Raw genomic sequence first — 27,376 nt, forward strand, 5'->3', positions numbered from 1 at the left:
ACTTAGTGGTAGAAAGACACATGAATATATAAAAAGAACAGGTCAAAAACAGAAGATGAATATATTCCAACTACTGGATTATGGGATGTAAATCTACCAATTCTTTAAATTTGTATAGGGCTATCATTAATATAAATTACTTGATTCTGTCTGATGCAAAAAAATTGAACTATCGTGCTTTTAAATAGTATTCTTAGAAAAAGAAATATGTAATTCACGACCATTATAAAAGTCTAAAAAAAACTTTATATTACCTGTTATATACAATACCTCCATGAAAACATACTCCTCTGGACTGTGAATGGACACCACCGGTCACTGAGTGGAGCTACACAGCAAAGGGCTTCGGCAGCATCTAAGGATCACTCTTCTTAAGGCAGCAGCAATAGTCAGAGAAATTAAACAGTCATAAATTCCAGTGTGGAAATGAAATTTCCCCAATCACCTTACAGAGATGAAAAAGCATTTAATTTGCAAGGCCTTCAAAAGAAGGTGGGGGTGGGGGGAGTTATTTTAATTTTATTTTTGTAAAGAATATACAGGCAGACACGTACACACACAAAAAGTACTAAACTATTATCTACAACAATGCCAACAATAGTGATTTTCTGTACACAGTAGAAATAGCAAAGATCCTGATTCACTTCATTTTGGTCATGCAGATTTTCCACACGAGCAAATGATGAGTTCACTTTGTAGGGATCGAGGTGGGGGGCCTACAAGAGGATTGGCTAGTCCACAGAAGTATTCCACAACCACCCTAATGTTCTGCCAGCACCTTGCCCCGTCCCTTCTCACATCTTTCCCCGTCACATGCTCTGACAACCCGCAGAATTTCTCTGAAGTGCAGCCAATAAGCAGTCATTTGAAGTCTAAGGTTTGCTAAACAAAACCTTTATGATGGCGGGGCTGTGTCTGCACTGATCACAAATGCATCTCTACAACTTGGCAGTGTCTCTACAGAGTGGGCAGGTAAATGGTTTTAAATTAACAAAGAAACAAACTCTAAATCCCTCAGGATGCAGCTCAAGATCAAGCTTTCCTCTGCTTTCACTAAAAAATGTTAACTGATACATGATCACTATCTTCTGTATTTGAAAACATGTCTGAATCACCTCATGAATATTCTTTTTTCAATTTAATTAACTGCAGTTCCCTAAAATTTTCTCCATCTATGTGGTCCTTATTCTGAACACTTGTTTCTCCACAATGTTTCAGTTGTGAAGCTTAGTATCAAGCCAAACATTCTAATTCTTATTTACTGCTTATTATAATAAGCAATGGAGGAATACTCATAATTTTATATAAAACTGGGCAAAATTCAGGCAAACTGAACCAACTGTTTAAATATCCTTCATATGTAAACAGCCTCCCCTCCCAGAATATGGAATTTCAAGTTGCTCAGACTTTGTTTCATTCTCACTACTGTCACGAGCATTGTATCTGTGCTAACTGTATTATTCCACTACTTACAGACTCTGTCATAATTATAACAATCAGTCTGCTTTTAAGTGACTATCAAAAATACATATAAACTTATAGTCACTTATCTAACTGACATAATTTAAATGTTTTCTGAAAAGTCAAATAAATATACTTAAAATTCAAATCTCTGAACAGGGTGGCTAGACAATTTGCCTTGATAATCAGTATATTTACTAAAATTACACAATCAAAACAGAGTTTATATACTATCTGCACACTTTTGCAATAATAAAGGCCTCAATACCACCTCCATCCCGTAAAACATGTGGTGACCGACCGTCTACGTGACGGAAAAGCAAATGCAGTGCAGTGCACAGCCTCTCAGCACTCTGCCTCCGCAGCTGGAAACCCGTCTCGGACTCCGTCCACACCTGCACGGCCCGACTCTCCTCAGAGCTGGTCCCCTCCGTGCGCACAGCGCACCTGCTACTGGCCCTTCCAGAACCCAGGGGTCCCAACATTCTCTGAGCTGGCTTTAGTCACGAGGTCCTCACCACTACCTTCTACCAGTAAGATTAATACAACAGAGGGGGGCGGAAGATGGCGGCGTGAGTAGAGCAGCGGAAATCTCCTCCCAAAACCACATATATCTATGAAAATAAAACAAAGACAATCCTTCCTAGAAGAGAGACCAGAGGACATAGGACAATATCCAGACCACATCCGCACCTGAGAGAACCCAGCGCCTCACGCAGGGGGTAAGATAGAAGCCCCAGCCAGGCGGGAGCCGAGTGCCCATCCCCCCAACTCCCGGCGGGAGAAGAGTAAGCAGAGCGGGAGGGAGAGGGAGCCCAGGACTGCCGAACACCCAGCCCCAGCCATCCGGGCCAGAGCGCAGACACAGTGCATGCCCACGGGGCCCTGGATGCTAGGGAAACAGAGCAGCAAGAACAGTGAGCGGGCACCGGAGGCCTGGCGCAGGAGGACATAAGAAAAGCGAGCAGCCAATTTTTTTTTTTTTTTTTTGGTGGTCGTTGTTTTGTTTTGGCGGGTGCTTTTTGGAAGTCTTAAAGGGGCAGGGCGGGACACTTAATCCAGAGGTAGGGAATACGGGGATCTCTGGGCACCCTAACCCCTGGGCTGCAGGGGGCAGGGAGGCCTCTTACGGAGATAAATAGCCTCCAGGCCACTCCCCCTCCAACGCGAATCCACCACGTTGGAGCAGCTGCTGGAGCCAGGCCACGCCCACAGCAACAGCGGAGACAAACTCCATAGCAGCCGGGCAGGAAGCAGAAGCCCTGTGTGCGCGCAGCTGCCCACCACAAGCCACTAGAGGTCGCTGTTCTCCCAGGAGAGGAGGGCCACAAACTAACAAGGGAAGTTCTTCCAGCCGTCACTCGTCCCAGCTCTGCAAACTATTCCTATCACCATGAAAAGGCAAAGCTACAGGCAGACAAAGATCACAGAGACAACACCAGAGAAGGAGACAGACCTAACCAGTCTTCCTGACAAAGAAATCAAAATCAACATCATAAACATGCTAACAGAGATGCAGAGAAATATGCAAGAGAAATAGGATGAAGTCCGGAGGGAGATCACAGATGCCAGGAAGGAGATCACAGAAATGAAACAAACTCTGGAAGGGTTTATAAGCAGAATGGATAGAATGCAAGAGGCCATTGACGGAACTGAAACCAGAGAACAGGAACGCATAGAAGCTGACATAGAGAGAGATAAAAGGATCTCCAGGAATGAAACAATATTAAGAGAACTGTGTGACCAATCCAAAAGGAACAATATCTGTATTATAGGGGTTCCAGAAGAAGAAGAGAGAGAAAAAGAGATGGAAAGTATATTGGAAGAAATAATTGCTGAAAACTTCCCCAAACTGGGGGAGGAAATAATCGAACAGACCACGGAAATACACAGAACCCCCAACAGAAAGGATCCAAGGAGGACAACACCAAGACACATAATAATTAAAATGGCAAAGATCAAGGACAAGGAAAGAGTTTTAAAGGCAGCTAGAGAGAAAAAGGTCACCTATAAAGGAAAACCCATCAGGCTAACATCAGACTTCTCGACAGAAACCCTACAGGCCAGAAGAGAATGGCATGATATATTTAATACAATGAAACAGAAGGGCCTTGAACCAAGGATACTGTATCCAGCACGACTATCATTCAAATATGATGGTGGGATTAAACAATTTCCAGACAAACAAAAGCTGAGGGAATTTGCTTCCCACAAACCACCTCTACAGAACATCTTACAGGGACTGCTCTAGATGGGAGCACTCCTAGAAAGAGCACAGCACAAAACACCCAACATATGAAGAATCGAGGAGGAGGAATAAGAAGGGAGAGAAGAAAAGAATCTCCAGACAGTGTATATAAAAGCTCAATAAGCGAGCTAAGTTAGGCAGTAAGACACTAAAGAGGCTAACCTTGAACCTTTGGTAACCACGAATTTAAAGCTTCCAATGGCAATAAGTACATATCTTTCAATAGTCACCGTAAATGTTAATGGGCTGAATGCACCAATCAAAACACACAGAGTAATAGAATGGATAAAAAAGCAAGACCCATCTATATGCTGCTTACAAGAAACTCACCTCAAACCCAAAGACATGTACAGACTAAAAGTCAAGGGATGGAAAAACATATTTCAAGCAAACAACAGCGAGAAGAAAGCAGGGGTTGCAGTACTAATATCAGACAAAATAGACTTCAAATCAAAGAAAGTAACAAGAAATAAAGAAGGACACTACATAATGATAAAGGGCTCAGTACAACAAGAGGATATAACCATTCCAAATATATATGCACCCAACACAGGAGCACCAGCATACGTGAAACAAATACTAAGAGAACTAAAGAGGGAAATAGACTGCAATGCATTCATTCTAGGAGACGTCAACACACCACTCACCCCAAAGGATAGATCCACCAGACAGAAAATAAGTAAGGACACGGAAGAACTGAACAACACAGTAGAGCAGATGGACCTAATAGACATCTATAGAACTCTACATTCAAAAGCAACAGGATATACATTCTTCTCAAGTGCACATGGAACATGCTCCAGAATAGACCACATACTAGGCCACAAAAAGAGCCTCAGAAAATTCCAAAAGATTGAAATCCTACCAACCAACTTTTCAGACCACAAAGGCATAAAACTAGAAATAAACTGTTCAAAGAAAGCAAAGAGGCTCACAAACACATGGAGGCTTAACAACACGCTCCTAAATAATCAATGGATCAATGACCAAATCAAAATGGAGATCCAGCAATATATGGAAACAAATGACAACAACAACACTAAGCCCCAACTTCTGTGGGACGCAGCAAAAGCAGTCTTAAGAGGAAAGTATATAGCAATCCAAGCATATTTAAAAAAGGAAGAACAATCCCAAATGAATGGTCTAATGTCACAATTATCGAAATTGGAAAAAGAAGAACAGATGAGGCCTAAGGTCAGCAGAAGGAGGGACATGATAAAGATCAGAGAAGAAATAAATAAAATTGAGAAGAATAAAACAATAGCAAAAATCAATGAAACCAAGAGCTGGTTCTTCGAGAAAGTAAACAAAATAGATAAGCCTCTAGCCAGACTTATTAAGAAGAAAAGAGAGTCAACACAAATCAACAGTATCAGAAACGAGAAATGAAAAATCACGACGGACCCCACAGAAATACAAAGAATTATTAGAGAATACTATGAAAACCTATATGCTAACAAGCTGGGAAACCTAGGAGAAATGGACAACTTCCTAGAAAAATACAACCTTCCACGACTGACCCAGGAAGAAACAGAAAATCTAAACAGACCAATTACCAGCAACGAAATTGAAGCAGTAATCAAAAAACTACCAAAGAACAAAACCCCCGGGCCAGATGGATTTACCTCGGAATTTAATCAGACATACAGGGAAGACATAATACCCATTCTCCTTAAAGTTTTCCAAAAAATAGAGGAGGAGGGGATACTCCCAAACTCATTCCATGAAGCTAACATCACCCTAATACCAAAACCAGGCAAAGACCCCACCAAAAAAGAAAACTACAGACCAATATCCCTGATGAACGTAGATGCAAAAATATTCAACAAAATATTAGCAAACCGAATTCAAAAATACATCAAAAGGATCATACACCATGACCAAGTGGGATTCATCCCAGGGATGCAAGGATGGTACAACATTCGAAAGTCCATCAACATCATCCACCACATCAACAGAAAGAAAGACAAAAACCACATGATCATCTCCATAGATGCTGAAAAAGCATTTGACAAAGTTCAACATCCATTCATGATAAAAACTCTCAGCAAAATGGGAATAGAGGGCAAGTACGTCAACATAATAAAGGCCATCTATGATAAACCCACAACCAACATTATATTGAACAGCGAGAAGCTGAAAGCATTTCCTCTGAGATCGGGAACTAGACAGGGATGCCCACTCTCCCCACTGTTATTTAACATGGTACTGGAGGTCCTAGCCATGGCAATCAGACAAAACAAAGAAATACAAGGAATCCAGATTGGTAAAGAAGTTAAACTGTCACTATTTGCCGATGACATGATACTGTACATAAAAACCCTGAAGACTACACCCCAAAACTACTAGAACTGATATCGGAATACAGCAAAGTTGCAGAATACAAAATCAACACACAGAAATCTGTGGCTTTCCTATACACTAACAATGAACCAACAGAAAGAGAAATCAGGAAACAACTCCATTCACAATTGCATCAAAAAAAAAAAAATACCTAGGAATAAACCTAACCAAAGAAGTGAAAGACTTATACTCTGAAAACTACAAGTCACTCTTAAGAAAAATTAAAGGGGACACTAACAGATGGAAGAAACTCATCCCATGCTCGTGGCTAGGAAGAATTAATATCGTCAAAATGGCCATCCTGCCCAAAGCAATATACAGATTTGATGTAATCCCTATGAAACTACCAGCAACACTCTTCAATGAACTGGAACAAATAATTCAAAAATTCATACGGAAACACCAAAGACCCCAAATAGCCAAAGCAATCCTGAGAAAGAAGAATAAAGTAGGGGGGACCTCACTCCCCAACTTCAAGTTCTACTATAAAGCCATAGTAATCAAGACAATTTGGTACTGGCACAAGAGCAGAGCCACAGACCAATGGAACAGACTAGAGAATCCAGACATTAACCCAGACATATATGGTCAATTAGTATGTGATAAAGGAGCCATGGACATACAATGGCAAAATGACAGTCTCTTCAACAGATGGTGCTGGCAAAACTGGACAGCTACATGTAGGAGAATGAAACTGGACCATTGTCTAACCCCATATACAAAAGTAAACTCAAAATAGATCAAAGACCTGAATGTAAGTCATGAAACCATTAAACTCTTGGAAGAAAACATAGACAAAAACCTCTTAGACATAAACATGAGTGACCTCTTCTTGAACATATCTCCCCGAGCAAGGAAAACAACAGCAAAAATGAACAAGTGGGACTATATTAAGCTGAAAAGCTTCTGTACAGCAAAAGACACCATCAATAGAACAAAAAGGAACCCTACAGTATGGGAGAATATATTTGAAAATGACACATCCGATAAAGGCTTGACGTCCAGAATATATAAAGAGCTCACACGCCTCAACAAACAAAAAGCAAATAACCCAATTAAGAAATGGGCAGAGGAACTGAACAGACGGTTCTCCAAAAAAGAAATACAGATGGCCAACAGACACATGAAAAGATGCTGCACATCGCTAATTATCAGAGAAATGCAAATTAAAACTACAATGAGGTATCACCTCACACCAGTAAGGATGGCTGCCATCCAAAAGACAAACAACAACAAATGTTGGCGAGGCTGTGGAGAAAGGGGAACCCTCCTACACTGCTGGTGGGAATGTAAGTTAATTCAACCATTGTGGAAAGCAGTATGGAGGTACATCAAAATGCTCAAAACAGACTTACCATTTGACCCAGGAATTGCACTCCTAGGAATTTACCCTAAGAATGCAGCAATCAAGTATGAGAAAGATCAGTGCACCCCTATGTTTATCGCAGCACTATTTACAGTAACCAAGAATTGGAAGCAACCTAAATGTCCATCGATAGATGAATGGATAAAGAAGATGTGGTACATATACACAATGGAATACTACTCAGCCATAAGAAAAGGGCAAATCCAACCATTTGCAGCAACATGGATGGAGCTGGAGGGTATTATGCTCAGTGAAACAAGCCAAGCGGAGAAAGAGAAATACCAAATGAATTCACTTATCTGTGGAATATAAGAACAAAGGAAAAACTGAAGGAACAAAACAGCAGCAGAATCACAGAACTCAAGAATGGACTAACAGGTACCAAAGGGAAAGGGACTGGGGAGGATGGGTGGGTAGGGAGGGATAAGGGGGGGCAGAAGTAGGGGGGTATTAAGATTAGCATGCATGGGGGGGTAGGAGAAAAGGGAGGGCTGTACAACACAGAGAAGGCAAGTAGTGATTCTACATTTTGCGATGCTGATGGACAGTGACTGTAAAGGGGTTTATAGGGGGGACCTGGTATAGGGGAGAGCCTAGTAAACATAATATTCGGCATGTAAGTGTAGATTAGTGATACCAAAAAAAAAAGGGCAGTTCCTGTGTGGTAACCTCCAATGAGTTCTACACAAGGGTATAAAGGGCATATAAAAGTGTAGGCAAAGGGTCTGGTTGTGTTTATACAGAGGATCAAAGCCTAATTGGGCTACCCCGAAAATGAACTAAGATACGATATGAAAAAGAACTTCCAATTATCAGCACTCTCTGGAAGACTCATGCCAGAAGATGATCATCAAAAATCCCCAACAAAGATCCACGCACTGCTACAGCGGTAGATGCACTCATCCCACCAGTTCCTGGACTTGCCATGGGAATGAAGGAGATATCTAAGCTGGCCTGTGCATACAGTAAAACAAATTTGACTGGATCTATACTGTTGGAACTCAACCAAGAATTAGGAGAAGTGCAAACTGTAGCGCTCCAAAATCTTACAACTACAGACTATTTACTGTTAAAAGAACATAAGGAATGTGAACATTCCCCAGGAATGGGTTGTTTTAATTTGTCTGATTTCTCTCAGACTGTTCAAGTTCAGTTGGACAATATCCACCATATCATAGGTAAGTTTTCACAAATGCCTAAGGTGCCTAACTGGTTTTCTTGGTTTCACTGGAGATGGCTGGTTATTACAGGTATGCTTTGGTTATGTAACTATACTCCTATTATGTTAATGTGTGTGCGCAATTTAAGCAGTAGCTTAAAACCTATACATGCTGAAGTTACTCTACAAGAAGATATGTCAAAGAAATAATCAATCTTCCCATGTTTTCTGCCGCCTGCTACTTCTATAGCTTTTCTTCTTCCTAATTACAACCCTTAAATAGAACTCGTGCCTCATATCAAATTTACTGAGTATCATAATTCTTCCAAGTGGTAAAGATACCTCAAGACAAATACTGGGCATAGAAGCTACAGGGCATAAATATGCAAAGAAATAAAAGCTAACCTTTTCAAACAATAAGGCTTCTCTCTCACTTACCAACTTTACATTTCCCTGTATTGCCCCGGAAGATGACTGGTTAGCCAGAGACGGGTAAGATTCCTCAAGGTAAGAACAACCTAAGACAGGCACAGTCGCAGGGGGCTCATCAGGTGAGAAATTGGGGATCAACAGAGGTGAGGCTTAGAACCTCACACCCCCTGTTCTGAGAGAAATCTTCTGCATACGTGGATGTTTTATTGCCCTTGTCTAGCTTGGATTAACACATAGTCTACAGGCACACACCTGATCGTCTACATTTGCTCTCTTACAACACTAAACTATGTTTTCTACCTTTATCTTGTATCTACCTACCACTTCAGCATTTTATTAAAAAGAATAATAATAAAGAGAGAAATGTGGTATCCACATATAAATCAAGTATAAAAATCAAATGAGTATTCATATTTGAACTGACTGTTTATAGTTCATAATGCATGAGCAAAACCAAAGGTTTCTGTGATGGCTGCCCTTGTAATGTTCACCATGTAAGAACTTATTCACTATGTAAGAATTTGTTCTCCATGTAAGAACTTGTTTGTTATGCCTCAGAAGATTGGAGACTGACGAAAATTAGGCTTGGGGTGGATTAATGATTGTGCATTGAGCATTGACTCCCCTATACAGAATTTTATTGTTGTTAACAACCATTTGATCAATAAATATGAGAGATGCCCTCACACACACAAAAAAAAGTACTCACTTCCAATGGTAAAATAAATAAGTAACTGGGATGTAATGTATAGAATAAGGAATATAGTGAAGATATTGTAACAGCTTGGTATGGTGATAGCTGGTACCTAGAATTGTCATGTATATAAATGTTGAATCACTATGTTGTACACCTGAAACTAATGTAATGTAATACTGTGTGTCAACTACCCTTCAATAAAAAATAATTATCTACAAAAAAAATTTAGAAACAGAATAGGAAAACCAATGTGAAATGGAAATTAAACAAGAGGAACTAAATATATATGTACACGTTTCTGTTTAGATAGTGGGGGAAAATAACCCGAATGAAGTAGAAAATTAAAAATAGATATAAAAAAAAAAAAAGATTAATACAACAATGATTCCTCATGTAAAATGTCCCCTTTAGATTAAAATCTACAACAGTCAAAAGGGAGACTTTTACAATTGGACTATAAAGAAAGTTTACCTAACATGCACTATTTATGCTAAAAGAAAGAACTTCACAGGCATGAAAACTGCAGTAGAGGAAATTCAGTCAGTACTATGTGTTAACTGTGAGGTGCAGACGGGGTGGCCACACTTAGGGCGAGCTAAGTCACAGTGCACCGACTGCCAATCGCTACGCTGTACACCCAAAATGGATCCAACTACTGTACATCAGCCAGGCTTTAATTAAAACGAGTTTTAGTCTAAATACTAAAAAGAATTATTGTACTAATATCAGTCAAGTATGTAAATACTAAGGATTAAAAATGTGCTTATGTAGGGGTATCTGTGTGTTCACACACACGAGCAAATGGCCTGCATCCCCAGAAGGGGAAACACACACCGACCGCAGTCAGACACGGAGGAGGCAGGAGATACACACTTCATCTTGCAAGATCTTCAGGACAAAGTAAACAGTGAGTGGCCTGTTTTGAGCAGTTTAAATTTGATCTGCCAGGAAACACACACTAGACTCAACAGAATTTAGCTTCTACTTCCAATTTTGTAATGAGGAACAAGTATGCCATCTTAATAACTTTTAAGTCTCCATCATAGAATGTGCTTTATTTTTTAACTCCCCCATGAGACACTGAGCATTTCAATAATTAATAATTAATGTACAAAAAGTAAATTTTTTAAAACATTTTGGTCACCAAGAGTTTCCTTGGTATCTGACAGAAGTTTTATTTACACACTTTTAGTATAGAAAAAGAAAAACAAACTGCACATCACAATCACCTGGGCACTTCTGCAGTAGTGCTGACAACTGGGTCTCACATGCCAAGAGATGAGGCTCAACTGCTCCAGGCTGTGGCCTGGGCACTGGATTTTGAGACCAACCCTAGAATTTATTCTTTCATTTCTAACCGTAACAAATGGTAATTCAATCACTCTCCTATTGATACAGCAATTATTTGGAAAGTCACCCCAAATTCTCATTTATACTGCAGAGAGGATAAGGGAAAGATTTCATATTGCCTGATACAACTTGGGGGAATTTCTAATGTTTCAGTTGCAACTTTGATTAGCTAATTATTTTCCCTTAAATTTTATTTATAAAGAAATACATTTAGCATCTGGTGTCCAAATATAAAATACTGCTGCTTTGATGAGGAACAAGTACAGGTAAACATACTTTGAGTTGAAGCATTATTCATTTTTTTCCTTTTCCATTCTTGGAGATATAGACACACTTTAGCTGGGGCCTTAAAATTCACAAACAAAACTTTTACAAGAAAAAGCATTGCTAACTTATACATGTGTCTTGTGAGTTTACATTTCTAGTATTTCTTGGGCAAAGCCACCTACACTATCTTTGTTAACACTAAGATTATATATTGTTATCATCAAGGTTTAGCTAAAGTGTCAATTTCACATAAAAAATCAGGCAAGATAACTCAATTAAAAGACATGTAGCTTTCAATTTCACAAATAACAGTCCTTGGAAAATGTGCATAAAAACTAAAGGTATAAAAGGGAGTAGTTTAGAAGTTCAAATACTAAATGGGGACAACAGATACTTAACTCTGTACTAATAATATGAGGAAAAGTATTGCTGGCCATGTTTTCAAATAGATGTCTTTTTACGGAATCTCTATGTATCTTTATAGCAATGTCTCTATGACAGAATAATTAACAAACTTTTGGTAATAACTTGCATTCTCAGACTCACAATCCCCTTGGTGGTAAAAAAAAAAAAAAAAAAACCTGGTCCAAGATAGACCAGATTACTGGTATCTCAATATTCCAAACCACAGGTAAAAAAGTTATTCATGCATTCTGCATCAGATATGGCCTTAAAAATGCTGGCAGGCAAAATGTTTGGGGAGGCAAATATGACCTATGTAGTAAATTTGTTAAAAAATACGACGAACTTAGCTGCATTCATCCCACTGGTTCCTGGACTTGCCATGGGAATGAGGAAGGAGATATCTAAGCTGGCCTGTGCACACAGTAAAACAACAAATTTGACTGGATCTATACTGTTGGAACTCAACCAAGAACTAGGAGAAGTGCAAGTTGTAGCGCTCCAAAATCTTACAACTACAGACTATCTACTGTTAAAAGAACATATGGGATGTGAACAGTTCCCAGGAATGGGTTGTTTTGTCTGATTTCTCTCAGACTGTTCAAGTACAGTTGGACAATATCCATTATATCATAGACAAATTTTCACAAATGCCTAGGGTGCCTAACTGGTTTTCTTGGCTTCACTGGAGATGGCTGGCAATTATAGATCTGCTTTGGTTATGTAACTGTATTCCTATTATGTTAATGTGTGTGCGCAATTTAATTAGTAGTTTAAAACCTATACATGCTTATGTTACTCTACAAGAAGATATGTCAAAGAAATAATCAACCTTCCCATATTTTCGTCCACCCGCTACATCTATAGCTTTTCTTCTTCCTTCCTAATTACAACCCTTAAATAGAATTCGTGCCTCATATCGAATTCACCGAGTATCATAATTCCTCCAAATGGTAAAGATACCTCAAGACAAATGCTGGGCATAGAAGCCACAGGGCATAAATATGCAAAGAAGTAAAAAGCTAACCTTTTCAAACAATATGGCTTCTCTCTCACTTACCAACTTTACATTTCCCTGTATGGCCCCAGAAGATGACTGGTTAGCCAGAGACGGGTAAGATTCCTCAAGGGAGGAACAACCTAAGACAGGCACAGTCACAGGGGGGCCATCAGGTGAGAAATTGGGGATCAACAGAGGTGAGGCTTAGAACCTCACCCCCCCTGTTTTGAGAGAAATCTTCTGCATCCGTGGATGTTTTATTGCCCTTGTCTAGCTTGGATTAACACAGTCTACAGGCACACACCTGATCATCTACATTTGCTCTCTTACAACACTAAACTATGTTTTCTACCTTTATCTTGCATCTACCTACCACTTCAGCATTTTATTTAAAAAAATAATAACAATAATAATAAAGGGAGAAATGTGGGATTCACATATAAATCAAGTATAAAAATCAAACAAATATTCATATTTGACCTGATTGTTTATAGTTCATAATGAGTGATCAAAACCAAAAGTTTTTGTGATGGCTGCCCTTGTACTGTTCACCATGTAAGAACTTATTCACTATGTAAGAATTTGTTCATGTAAGAACTTGTTCGTTATGCTTCAGAAGATTGGAGACTGATGAAAATTAGGCTTGGGGTGGATTAATGACTGTGCATTGAGCACTGACTCCCCTATACAGAATTTTATTGTTGTTAACAACCATTTGATCAATAAATATGAGAGATGCCCTCTCAAAAAAGAAACAAAAAAAAAAAAAAACCAAAAAAACGACGAACTGCCATTAATCTGTTTGAGCAGACTCTATGAATAGTGTTATTTAGAAAAAGAACCACATACTATTTATAACTATTATAGTTCTTCATTTACATCACTATAACTGTTTTTGTAATTTCACTAGTTCTTTGTTTTCTACTCAGAATTTAAAAGCTTCCATATCTCACCTGAGGACTGTCAAGAATGGATTGAAGACAACTCAGTGAAACTGCTGGGGCCGAACCGGATGTCAGTCCAAACTGACAGGGTTCTTGTGGGAAAAGGTCCAAGAGCTTTTTACTTCTTATTCCAAATCCAAATGCCGTTAATGATAGAAGGCAAATAAACAGCGAACTTAGAGCAGATAGGTGAGCCCAGAAACTGATCCAATATACGTACACATATATTCAAAATATTTTTGCCCTGCTTTAATATTTACTGAGTTTTCCAGAAAAGTCATACCACATAAACTAAAAGAAGACAAGACTGTGTTTTATTTGGAACAATACCAAAAGGCGTTTATCATTTCAGAAAAAATCCTGTTTAAAGGCAGCGCTAACATGGCATTTGAGCTGCCAATACAGCCCACCTGTATGTCAAATTTGCCTCAGCCTGCATTCATGCTTTTCTACACATGCATGTTAACATCTGATAACTTTACTCTGTCTTATAGTTAGGAGTACCTAAGCCTTCACATATTGAAATACATATCTTAATATATAAATAAGCAATATAAGTAGACTTGTATTTAAATATAAATAGGACAGTAATTATTTAATCACTGTACTAAAGACATATAATTTAATAATTACTTGCTTTTATGGTAAGTCACTGTATTTTTAATTCTGTATGTACATATGTACATTATGTTCATATATATGCACACACATGTAGATCATACTATTATTTCACTTTAGTATCATAAATGGGGTATTGCAAAATAATTGTTTTGACAAGTGGGCAGCTCATCTGACAGAATTAGTAGTGTAACAGTGAAAGAGAATGGGAATATGAAGCCAGACACCTGACATTTTAAAGGAGGAATGAGGAGCGGAGGGAAAGTAAATGGAAAGGTAGAAAGTTCACTGGGAGAGAGTATTGTGCCAAAGGAGAAAGGCGTCTAACAAGAAGGGGTGTCAACACCATCAAGCTGCTCAGCGGAGGCTGGTAAACAATTAAATATAAACCAATGGATTTGAAAATGTGAAGATCACTGGGGACCTCTGAACCAGTATAACTGAGGCAGGAAGGATACTATAATGAGTAAGAAAGTGAAGAAAAAGTAGAAACAGCTAATAGAGTCTTCTCTTTCAAAAAGTTTAGAGTAACGGAAAGAAAAATGAGGCAAAAAAAAAACCCAAGATGAAATAGGACCAAAAGGAAGAGGTTTTCATTTTTGTTCATTAGGTGAGAAAAGTCTTCTGAGAGGTTAACTCGAGCTTGTTTCAGGCATCAAGTCCTGACTGCACTCTACATGCCCAATGACAAATTTTAAGAAACACTGTCCTAAAACTGAAATGTTAACAGATGATGAAATTACATGATATCTGGGATTTGACTGAAAACAATGCAGGGGGAGGAGGAATAATTACAGATAAAGAAGAGGGTGAAGTAAGATTTGCCACGAGTTACTGTTGAATCTGAGTGATAGGCACACAGTCATTCATATGCTTTTCTTTTTTGAAAATGCTTAAAATTTTCCACAAAATGATTTTAAAATACTCCCTAAAAGATGCTCAATTATTTTTCATTTTTACATATAATCATATGCTGTTCTCTTAAATGTCAAACTCATGATATTCTTTTCTACCAGGGTATATTTTGAGCTTTATCTTGGCAATGCTTATACACTAATTACTGAATTATCTCAATTTCTCACTTAATCTTCCATCTAATCAAAGCAAGCAATTTCATCATCAACTAGATGAAAAAAATGGTGAGAAAAAGAAATGAAAGCTGATCCTAGAGAGTTCTGGGTCAGAGTTTAAAAATCTATCCCCTAAGGCATTCTATTTGACAGTATCCATTTTACAGCATTAAAAAAATCCTTATTTTCTAGTCACAGCTTTATATGAAACGTGTCTGAAATTACTTCTGAATTCCTAAACTGCACAATATTGAACGGAAAATCAACTCTGAATTAAGAGCCATGTGAGTCACTTTCTCAGCTCTGCCACCAACCTAGCTGGGCACCCCTGCGTCGATCCCGTGCCCCTCTAGCTCTCTGGGCTCCTCCCGGCTGGCCTGCAGCAGCCCTGACGACACTCCAGCTCAGGCCTGCTGTTCCAGACCAGCGGTTCTGCACTCGTGGTCAACGGGTCCCCAGAGAGCCCTGAGGCCCTTTCAGAGAGTAACAATGCCAAGACTACTTTCATAATATACTAAGACCCTTGCCTGTTCACGGTGATGACATCTCCCCAACTATGCAGAACCAGGGATGGGTAAAACTGCCACTGCCTAGCGAGAGTCAGCATCGCGGCCCCAAACTGTGGCCACCAGAACCCACAGCAAAGAGAATGCTCTTTCACTTAGAATTCCTTAGATGAAGTGCTAAACTGTAGCAATTACATCTTGATCCTCATATATACAAACTTTTAACATTCTATATGTCAGATACAGGAATTGTGCGTGAAGCACTTCCCCTGTAAAAGGAAGCATGATGGTTGCCCCAAGGGAAATGCAAATGTTTGAGTTGTAATCTTCTTCAGGAACTGACCTTTTCTTTTAATGAAACACGATGTTTACTAGAAAGAACAAACGACAAATTTTGGTTATTTCAAACCTGGATCTTGTTTTTTTGAGTGAATCCCATCATTTCAAGGGAGACAATGGACAATTATTTGTTTATGCTAAAATTCAAGCGCAAAGTAGAATCAGGAAAACCTTGCATCTGCTACCTTGAGCGTAACAGCTTATGCTATTTAAGTTTAAATACTTAAAAGACTTTTCTGATGAGATCAAAACATGATTTTTTTTGACATTACATAAATTTGGAAGATCTGTACAACTCAATGAAACCCTAGGTTCCAGCTGACTAATATATCATGTTCATAAAATCACGTATGGGCAAAAGATCCTTTCAAAGTGCCAAGCGGACCAAAGGGCTGTAATGGAACAGAGGACAAAAGTTCACTGATACGGCTTAAGAGGCCACATTGCAACTTTAAGAAATTACCACTGAGTAGCTGAGTTTTGGTGAAGGATCAAGGTAGAATATGCACAATTATCTGAAAAAGCTAAATTAATGCTTCCTTTCCCTGTGTGAGGCCAGATTTTCTTCATATACAGTTCACCCAAAATAACCTAGTGTAACAAACCATGATAACCCAGTTCTCTTCTATTAACTTGGACACTGGATAGATTTACAAAAATGTAAGAGTGTCACTCTTTTCACTGATGTTTGTTTCAGAAAATAGTTATTTTTCATAAATATGTAATTTCTGTTAACATGCATTTATTAATATTGCTATTCTTAAATTGTTTAAATTTTAAATTTCTAAATATTAATTTCTAATTCAAAGGATACCAATAGATACAACAAAACAGAAAAGTAAAATCTTTACAAAGCCCTCAATAACTAAGTACAAAGGAGTCCTAAGACCTCTCACATCCTTACCAAATCTTTTGTTAGGCCATTCACACTCTCTAGTCATTCACAGTCTAGTAAGAGTTGGGGAGAATGAGAAAAGGTGCACATATGTCACATGAATATTATAATACAGGTGCAATTTCAAATAGTAAATCTGAGAAAGCTACTAATTTAATTCAAGCAGGTCCTTAAAGAGGGGTAAGATTAGCTAAAGCAAAGTGCATTCCAGACAAAGGTCTGTTTACACAAGACTAGGAAGAGGGAAAGAGTGACGACCCTGCAGGCAAGAGGTCACTGGTGGGCCATGGGTGGGCTGCAGCACCGCACAGCGGCAGAAGTGTGACGGGTGCTGAGGTGGAAAAGTGGACGGAGGGACAGGCCACAAAAGCTTCTGCCCCAGGATAGAGGCTCTGAAGCGTGCGAAGGAAGGGCTCACAGGGACTCTTGCTGAGCAAGGGAACACTAGAGCAGACGTCTGCTTAGACATGACTCTGAGGGAAATGCAAGGATGCAATCAGTGCATGGCTGAGGAAAGGAGCCACACACAGACAGCTGTGCACGGAGGCCTGGGTCGGGGCGGGGAGGGCAAGAAGTGGAGGAGCACCGTCCAGAAGCAGACGAGGGTCTGGAATCTGACAGAGGATGACAAGCAAAGAGGGAAAAGGGGAGTGCCAGTCCTGGACTGAACAACTAGAGAATAGGGGCCACCATAATGGAAAGAGAAGATGCAAATTTCTGAAACTAGGTGGATTTGACGAGAATATGTGAAATTTCAAAATGACTGCGGCACACAGGTTTGGAAATGCTGGTCAGGATGATGTGGAAAGAAATCTGGAACTGATATAACTATAACAGTAAGAACAGAGTGGGAGATCAAAGTGCTAAGTACAGGACTTTACGGGGCATGGATAGTTAAAACATGGGCAGAGAAAATTAAGCAGTAAAAACAAGACAGAGAAGTTAACAAGGGAAAAACCCAAGGAGGATCAGCTGGGCAGTAGCTAGGGAGGCTGGAAAGGAATGAGGATCTGAATGAGGCCACTGGGTCTGTTAATTAGCGGGCTACAGGGTACTCTCTGCTGGGCATTTAGGGACAGAACACAGATTACAATGAATATGGGTTCACAGCCTCATTAGCATGGTATAAAGTAAAAGAAGGAAGTATTTTACCCAGGACTACATGAAAGTATGTTTTCCAAATAATAATTTGTCTGCTTTTCAACCATGACTATTTTTTAATAAAACTATCTCTCTAAATTTTATTCCAATTACATAAGCACTGATTTTAATATTTAAACAGCAGAACACTAGCATTTAACTAATAAGTTTTATGACACAAAATTTACTATTTGCTATATATTGAACCTCAGCCTATAGCTTAAAAGAGTATTATTCGTAGTGTAGATAAGCCTAATATATGTTTCAGTGCAAAACCAACAAAAAGCATTTAAGAAAACAAACCCAACATCCAATCCCTTTTTATTAGTAATATCAAGTACAATATGAGATCAAACTTTATTTAGGTATAGTTATATGAAATGTGTATTTAGCTGGACCTATATTTATGCAAAGGTAGTATGTGAAAGAGGAATATATATTGGTATAATCTAGAAAACAATCATTTGTTTTACTGAAAAAAACTGTTCCTTTTACAAAAGAAATCTTTATTGGGATCCTTTAAATTTAATTTACACAAAACTTTATAGGCATACCTTTGTTTAAAGCAAATCCATGAAGTATGAATTCGAGTGGGTAGTTGTTAAGGGGTTTAAAACTCAAAGACAGTTGAGACTGTCCAGAGGGCCCTGCTCTCTCACCATGCGTGGGAGTCTGAGGGTGAGGACAGGGGATATTGCTGCAGAGGGGGGGCTGCCTTGGCCTTCAAACCCGGCAGCAGCTGCCATGAGGGTCGTGATGGTACCATGCTGTATGCAGATCTGGAAAGAACCGATCAATCCAGAAAGGGCTAACCCAGAAGCCTGAGTGGGGCAAGGCTCTGCATGCAGACGCCTGAGCCCATCCCTCAGCTCTGCCCCTTTCAACTGCATCACCTTGGCAAGTCGCTGGGACCTTACCTGTCTCAGCCGTAAGGTGGGCTAAGAAGAGCCACCTCACAGGATAACATGAGAATTAAATGAGAAAGTGGCTGTAAAACACTCAAAGTGGTGGCATATCATTGGCCCTCAAGAATCATTAGAATCGTACTGTTCTAGAGTCATTCCGTTTGGCTCATTTAACCCATCACTGTAATACTGCCCCCTCTCAAACTGTGACATAAACTTTCCACTATTCAGTCATGTTGACCTACTCAAGTTGTCTGTGTGCCCTGAAAATACAAATCTATGTCAAGGTTTCATGCCAAACAGGATCCTAAAGAACAGGACCAAAGTCTCTGAGGTTCTGGGCCAGTTCCAGAAGCACGCCTGGAAAAATAAGGAAAAGCCCATTTTCTGACATGCTAACATCCCTGTGTGCAGCCATCCCCATTTCTGCTCATGGCTCATTAAAATCACCAAATTAAACAATGGTTTATAAATTCCTAATGTATGCTGCAATCCCGTTCAAAAAAGCCAACTGCTCAGCAGACTATATCTCTAGAAATACCAAATTCTGATTAAGATAGGTATCTTTCCTTTGTTTTCTAAAACACCTGTAGTAAAATCTGGTCATGTGTTCAAACTCATTCACATCCCTTCCTCCTCTACGCTCCCCCCACACCGGACAGAAAGGCTCCCCAGACTAACATGAGCCCCCTCAGTCACCCACCTGCACTCATCTCGCTGGCGACTCAGGCCGTGGTTCTGCTTCGAACCTCAAGCATAAACAAATCATCCTATCTTCCCATCTTCAAATCAACGACCATGGGCTGAGAAAGCAAAGACACACACACCCCTACACTTCGTTCTTCCCTAAAATATCAAAAGGATGACAGACAGTAATGGCCACAAATCGAAACACAGCTGTTTCATCTTATTATAGAAAAAAAATAACAAGCAACCAGAGAAAAGTTCTCTCTGGAATAACTCAATTCTCAAATCAGGGAAATTCAGAGCTTAACATGGAAAAACCAACAGCCTCACTTCTCCCCTTCAGGATACTACGTTCATTGTGTCAAATCAAAATAAACAATATGTTTTTATAAGATCCCAGAAAATTTTGAAATCTCTTCTTTAAAAAAAAAAAAAACTCAAGAGAAAACATCTAAATGCACCTTTTCCGAACACAGGTGCTATTTGCTTTACTCCCAACCTGGTTTTTTTTCATTCTTTTAAAGACAAACTGAGAAATCTACTGGTTAAAAAAAAAAATTGTAACATTTACAACCAGAAGTATCCTTTATGTATTGTTACAGTTATCTCAGCCAGGTATTTATTATTTGATTAATTTGCTAGCACAAGGCAACACTTTCTTTCTTTTCTGGGAGCTGCGAACAAGACCTAGTCTAGTTGCTAGAAAAGTTACTTCTTTTTCCCTGGGAACCGCAAGAGAAGACAGGAAGTACGGACTGTAACGCTATGGTTTTGAGGGGAGTACTGCTCATACACTGGGGACCTTCATACCACCTCCTTACAGAGAAAGCCTTCCCTTTAGCAATCCTCAGGAATCTGTCCAAACTAAAAAGCATGCATGCATTTAGACTTTGAGCCAGAATTCAGATTAACTAGATAAAACTGGCATTAGCAGAAGACAGCTGAATAACAGCAAACGTAATAGCTTTATACAGAAACTTAAGATATCTTTAAAAGGCCCTAGGAAAGAACAATTATTTAATAGTCTTACTTCCATGAACTGCTTCTACAATCCAGCCTGTTTCTGGTGTTTCTGCTACCAGCAGTCCAAGTGAATAGGAAGTATAAATTCCACAAGGCAAAGGACTTTTCTTGCCCAAAATTTTTTAATGTACCCATTTTTTTTAACGAAAAACATTTATTCTATCAAACCAAGACTATTTAATGAAGGAAATTTCAGAAAACCTCATTAATAACAATGTATTAATGAAAGTGCTTTACATTAACAGAATTTTATGTCTCTCCTTGGGTTGTATGGATCATCAAGTTTCTAAAGTAATTGTTTGATTAAATGAGAAAGTGAAAAAATCATTTTCTGAAAGCATGTGTAAGACAAGTAGTCTCAAGCATTTTGCAGATGTATCACAATGGTAAAAAAGTTATTTAAAATGCACCAAGAAAAGGCTGTAAGTTCCCAAAGGTTTTAAGCCGTGCCCCAGTCAGTTCTCCACTGTGCCACGGCACCCCGATCCTTTCTCAGCTCTGCTCCTGCCCTCGGAGGACCAGCCTGCACAGATCATCACCTACGCTCCCCTGCTGGGTTCCCGCAATGGAAGTCAAGAGCTGAGACCACAAGACGGAGGGAGGAGGGGACTGAGGGAGCTGTGCCTGCCCGCCTCTCAAAGCCACGGCCCCCCGGGGCCCCCTCCACAGTGCCAGCTCTGCCCCGGTCATCTCTGGAGAACTACGGCGCCCCGCTGCGGCTGTCCCCTCGCGCTCCCCACCCTCGTGTGTCCCCTCAGCCCTGCAGTCTCTTCATCTGCACCATCACCCTGCATGACATCTCCTTCCCGCTGGGGCCTTGCCTGATGCAGCCAGCAGGACCTAGTCGGCTTATTCAAAAACAATACATTGTCTCAATTAATCTGATTTAAAGTCTAAAAAGGGGTTAAGATCTACATAAGCATTTTCTATATATTTATTTGGGCAATTGTTTAACTAGCTCACTTTCAAATAAAATTGGTTAATAAGCACAAATACTCATTACAATTAACTTTAAGTGTGAAATTTAACACTGCACTGTCTTCTCAACATAAATACTATAAACCTCAAATGAGCTTAAAACAAAAAAGACCAATGAAAAGATTCTGGTAGCTGGTTTCTCCCTTCCCTCTACCACACACGACCGGGCTGATCCAAGTAACTTGTTACTGCTTAAGTCCTCCCTAAGCACAGGAAACAAAGGCTTAAACTAGTGGCTCTCACATTTTGGTATGCCAGCAAAGCAGCCAAGAGGCTTGTTAAGATGCTAATGTCCAGGCCCCACCCACACCTCCCTGCCATGTATTTTCACTAGTTCCCCAAATAAAGCTGATGCACACCTGAATTTCAAACCTAAAATTGGCCAACTTTCACATTCCACTCACATCGCCAATAAATTGCTTTTTCCTTTTGGATGAATACTGTACACTAAAAATGGCAACAGTAACACAGTGAGAAGGGGAACACGCACTACGTGCCCTTGTGATGTGAGCTTCAGGTGAGCTACCACCTCGCTCAGGTGCGGGAGGGCTCAGGCTTCACAACTGCCCACCAGGCAGGCAGTATGGGTGCCTGCACTTTACAGATGAGCAACGAAGCCCGAGGAACTGAGTCACGTGTCCAACGTTCTGACTGAGAAACCAGGATGCCGCAGGGGGGCCTGCCCTCTCACCTGCACAGGTACAGCACCTGCGCAAAAATGCAACTCTGGAGCCTCAGGACTGTCAGGTAGGGGATTAAGCCTGAGGGCCAAGCAGTTAGGCAACACCCTTGTCCTCCCCTCCTCCAGCTCCCACCCCTTCCCCACTCGCCAGGGCCTCCACAGGTGAGAGTGCCATCTCACACTGGCAGGGGGCACAAGTCCGCGCTTATCAGCACCCTGACCACAGGAGTGCCCACTCCTCAGTGCTGTACGGGATCCAACGTGAGCAAACCTAACACCTGTGTGCCTCTGTTTCCGGGCCTGTAAAGTGAAGGTCACATGCCAAGGGCACTTCAGGGACACAATGATACACTGAGCTGATGCATATAAAGTACTAGCCTGACACAGTACCTGACTCACAGCAAGAGCTCAAAAACAAGAGCTGCCATTAAAATTATACTGTGCCAACCACCTCTCCCAAAACCCAACATACCAGTCCTGGGCCCAGTCTTACTGCCTCTCAGCCTCATGCCAGCACCATGTCAAAAGTGGACTGCACGCCGACCAGGAGCAGCCCGCAAGCAGGGCTGTGCCTCAGCACACGCAGGCCAGAGGTGGAGAATCTGAGCACACGGGGCTCAGCAGCCATCAAAACACACCACATGGACAGTTTCCCCATCCCAACCTCAGGGCGAGCCCAGCTGATGGGCACACCACTATGAGAAGTCTATAATTAACTCGACCCAAAACAATAAAACGTCACTCAGTACAGGGACACCGTCTTATTCACCACTGTATCATAGGCACTTAGAATGGCGCCTGGCCCTTGGGAGACACTCAAATATTTGTTAAATGAATGAAGGCATAAAGGCAACAAGCAGACACTCCTTAGCTCGTTAGGAGCCTTTACAAAACAGGCTTAATCATTAGATCGATGCCTATGTGCCAAGTTATAAAAGTTATTCTCAAAACTCCCCAGAATATATTTCTCCTTCCTTTTTAAACTAATTTTTGGCTTTATTTTTTAAAATCTCCAACTAGAAAAGCTAACTATCAACTTTGGCTCCATAAATCTATTAAAATGTTAAAGCAATTCCATCATAATCCATTATGCTCATCTGTTACATTAAAAAAAGAAAAGAAAAACATGTAACTATTTAACCATCATCACTTTAGTGACCCTGACTTTTCAGGAATCTCCTGAACCGTCTGAAGTAAAGCCATAAAATGCAGTAAGTCGCTGCTAAGATGTAAACCTAACATCTAGAAGATGGAGAGCTGGGGGAGGGGGGCTCTACTGTGGGAACACAGACAGAAGTTCCGTTCTCAGCTGTGCTTCCAAGCTGCCACATGTGCGACCCTGAGCGCGGTTCTTACACTTTTTGTCCCCTTTTCTTGCATGCCCTACAGGAGTGACCTACCACATCTATTTCATCAAGCTGTTTTAAGGATCAAATGTACATGAGATGACTTCCAAAACAGTAAATGCCATACAAATGTCATGTGTTAGCTTTTCACATAAGTATCTTCAAATTTTACATGGATGTTCTATTCATCTTCCTTTTTCTGTCTCTGCCACTCTTCCTATTTCATAGATTCAAAGATTTGCCAGTTCAGGGAAGAACCAGGTCCCACCCACTGTTACATTTCAAACACAGAAGGCCCTCAGCAAGTATTTATTGAAAAAGTAGCCCCTCCACATGTAACATAAATTTTTATATTCTGCTATGTGCTGTACCTTACCTTGTAAAGGTTAAGTAGTACCAAGTTATTCTCATACAAAACAACAAGTGATGTAACAGACCTAAAAGCTGCCTGGAGCACCACCTTCCCTTGCGCACAGTACTGGGCATGCATGTGAATGTGCATCTGTGAGTATCAACGGAGGAATATCAAGTATAGAGTATACTCTATACTCTCACCTGTAGTGTAATTTTGGTTTGTGCATAGAAAAGGACTTCCTCTCTCTTTAACACTAAGCAAGACTTCTAAAGATGCCAGATTTGTTTTTCCGGTTTACTGCCGTCTCTGCTTCGGGACTCACTGGGAGAACATTTGGTGGACCTGTGGTCAGTTCTCAAACCATTATGTCATTCTTTGACCACTTAGTAAGAAAAATTTTATTTTTAAAAACCATAAATAGAAAGTTATTCTAATACTTATATTTTAAGATAATTAACAGTCTAAATTTGACTAAATTTATCAAATAGAAGCATAACTTTTAAATGCAAACCATGCTGGTTCCTCTGAACAATATATAATGCCTCAAAAATAGAATTTAACTTTAGTTAGTTCTTGATTATCTACACAAAGGCAGATGTGTTACAGATCATCCTTAATAATTGATAGTAAGCCCTTGACTATCCTTGAGATGCAAAACTCAGAACAGTTCAAACCAAGTAATGAGACACCCGGAAAAGCAGTCAACCAACTCATGCTTCTTACCATTTTTTCTGCTCATTCAACCAAGGACTCAAGTCGTTTACTTGATAAAACAGCTGCTGAAATGACTCCTAGTTTGTTAGAAAAGATCGCCCTTTGTAACAATACTTATTTTTATCCCAAGTGTCTATTACAGCTGAAAGGACAGTCCTGAAACAAACATGGATCATTAAAAAAAAAGTCCTAATGTAAAGATGACAATTTAATCATAACCTGAAAACAAGTTTTATTTTCCCCTAGGTTTTAAATACACAATATTTACAAAAAGCCACTGCACTTACAGGCAACAATCTATTTCATTTGAGGAAAAGATGAAAGTTATGTCCTAACTGGGAACATGATACTATTCATTTTAGTTACAATGAAAAAACTAGTGTTACATTACAACCTAATTCTAGTTCCTATAAACCCATCAAAATAAAAAGTGCACAATATGTACAATATTCTATTTCTGGTATTTTATACCAGAAATGTTAAAGCAATACCTTATCACTGTTCAAGGCTGTCAACTTAAGAATGAAGAAACAGATGCAGAATTCAAAATTAGTTCCAGAACCACGTTCATGGCCTATCTCAGCCTCACTCCTGGGTGCCTTCTTCAAACCTCAAGTTAATCTAACACAACACCAGTTCTGCAGATCTACTGGGACCATCTCCCAAATGAACTGAGATCACAGCAACCTGGGCTGGTGGGAAGGACAGCGATTCCACGGTTACAAGACTTGGGTGTGAATTCAGACCTTGTCCCTCTGTAGCTACATGACCTTGAGCAAATATTTAATTCCCTGAGCCTAAATTTCCTTCTGTGTAAAAGGACACCACCACCAACCTTGAAAATATATTATAGATTAAGTCCCTCAGTCTTCTGATTATGGCAGATGCCTAATAAAGGTGCAAGGATCTTATACTACTATATGGCCAGTTCACAAATTAATACAAAGTATCCCAGTATGGGACTCACAATTAAACTGCATCGGATTTATTATTAACATTTTAATACTTTTTCCAGCCTTTTACTTAAAATATTTTAATATGTATAAATGAGAAATTCAGAGGTTAAAAATGTTTTTAAAACTGACTTTTCACATATCAAAGATGGAGCTTCAATTACCAACAGCCAAAAGTAGTTAATGTTTCTAAAAATGTCTGGGTTGCTTATATTTATTCAGACTTCACACAGTCAAAATTCTTTAAACTTTTTGAAAACTGTTTTTCAAAACCCAGAGACAATGGGCTACATGATATACCAGTCTCCAGGCTGTCACAACAGGATGAGAAAAGAGCCTTCAGCCAATCTCAGATTTCCTGGCCACTGTTATTTTAAAACTTGATCAGATAAACATAAACAGAGGGAAAAATCCATTTCAGATAAACTTTATTTATGATCTGTTTTTAGTACCCTGTATTTATACTAAATATTGCAATAGTTCCTTACATTTTTCTTGCTATTGTTTCTAGGTACTAATGAAGAATATACAGTAAGATATAGTTCTATGTATTACATAGAGTTGTTACTCTCCATTATCTTTTTAAGTTTAAAAAGCTAGAACAGTAGCATGTCATACAGAACAAACATAACAGGGTAAATACACAGGCGACTAAAATAACTTATTTACCACTGCGATGGAATTCCTACACAACTGAAAATACTCTAAATGGGCCGCATATTTAAAAGTCAATGAGTCGTTTTGAACAGTAGCATTGTTTCAAGCTCTGGCTGTAGCCCAACGTGTGGTGTTTCTAAAACTAATGACTCCAAGGTAATTTTTTCACTGAACAATTTCCAGTTTGAAAACTCTAACCCCGTGACTTCTATGAAGTTTAGTTAATTTCTACAGAAATGCCGTTTTGAGAAGGTACAAAACGGCGGCGGGCTCAGGGACTCCGACAAGGGGCCAGGGCTACGGAGCGCAGGGCTGGGGAGGCGGCCGGAGGGGCCTGGGGGCGCCGCGGGCAGCGGCCACGGCGTGGGGGCGCGCGCAGGCGGGCAGGGGCTCTGCGGCCTCTCACCGGGCGGAGGGGCAGTGACTGCAATGGGGGGAACTCGATAATGTGGGTGAATGCACGCCAATGGCACTTTGATTTAAAAAATCTACATAGAAAAAAAAAGAAATGCCGTTTTGCTGCCAACCTTTGCACCATGACCATAACCAGCCCGAGCTCAAGATCCGCGTTTCCCGGTGCGAACAGCGCCAGCCGCGCCGCGGGCGCTCGGACGGAAGGGACGCTCCCCCGACGGCGCCCGAGAGGCCGCTTCCCCGCGGCGGCGCGGGTCTGCGTTCCTCCCCGACGTGCGGCTCCCCTGCGCCGGAGCCGCTCCCGGCGGGCGCCGCGCCGAGACCCAACCTGTGTCCCCGCCGACCCGCGGTCGCTGCAGGCGCGTGAGGGGCCCACAGCTCGGCGGCTCGGGGGGCTCGGGGCGCGCACCGGGGCTGGCTCCGCG

General features: G+C 40.3%; 1 protein-coding gene across 6 annotated transcripts in view; it reads right to left on the bottom strand.

Annotated features, from left to right (window-relative positions):
- The window catches only part of MYO6 (myosin VI), a 131,926-nt gene that overhangs the window by 104,208 nt on the left and 342 nt on the right, over positions 1 to 27,376 (bottom strand). Inside the window, exon 1 of one of the 6 annotated variants that reach the window (XM_057494066.1) lies at positions 27,065 to 27,210. The exons of the other annotated variants lie outside the window; for them this stretch is intronic. The gene's annotated coding sequence lies outside the window, so the exon portion shown is untranslated. Of the gene's footprint in view, positions 1 to 27,064; positions 27,211 to 27,376 lie in introns of those variants that run through there. 6 annotated transcript variants of the gene reach the window in all.

This window comes from Manis pentadactyla, chromosome 16 (genome assembly GCF_030020395.1).
Source record: "Manis pentadactyla isolate mManPen7 chromosome 16, mManPen7.hap1, whole genome shotgun sequence".
In the NCBI taxonomy this organism is placed as follows: domain Eukaryota; kingdom Metazoa; phylum Chordata; class Mammalia; order Pholidota; family Manidae; genus Manis; species Manis pentadactyla.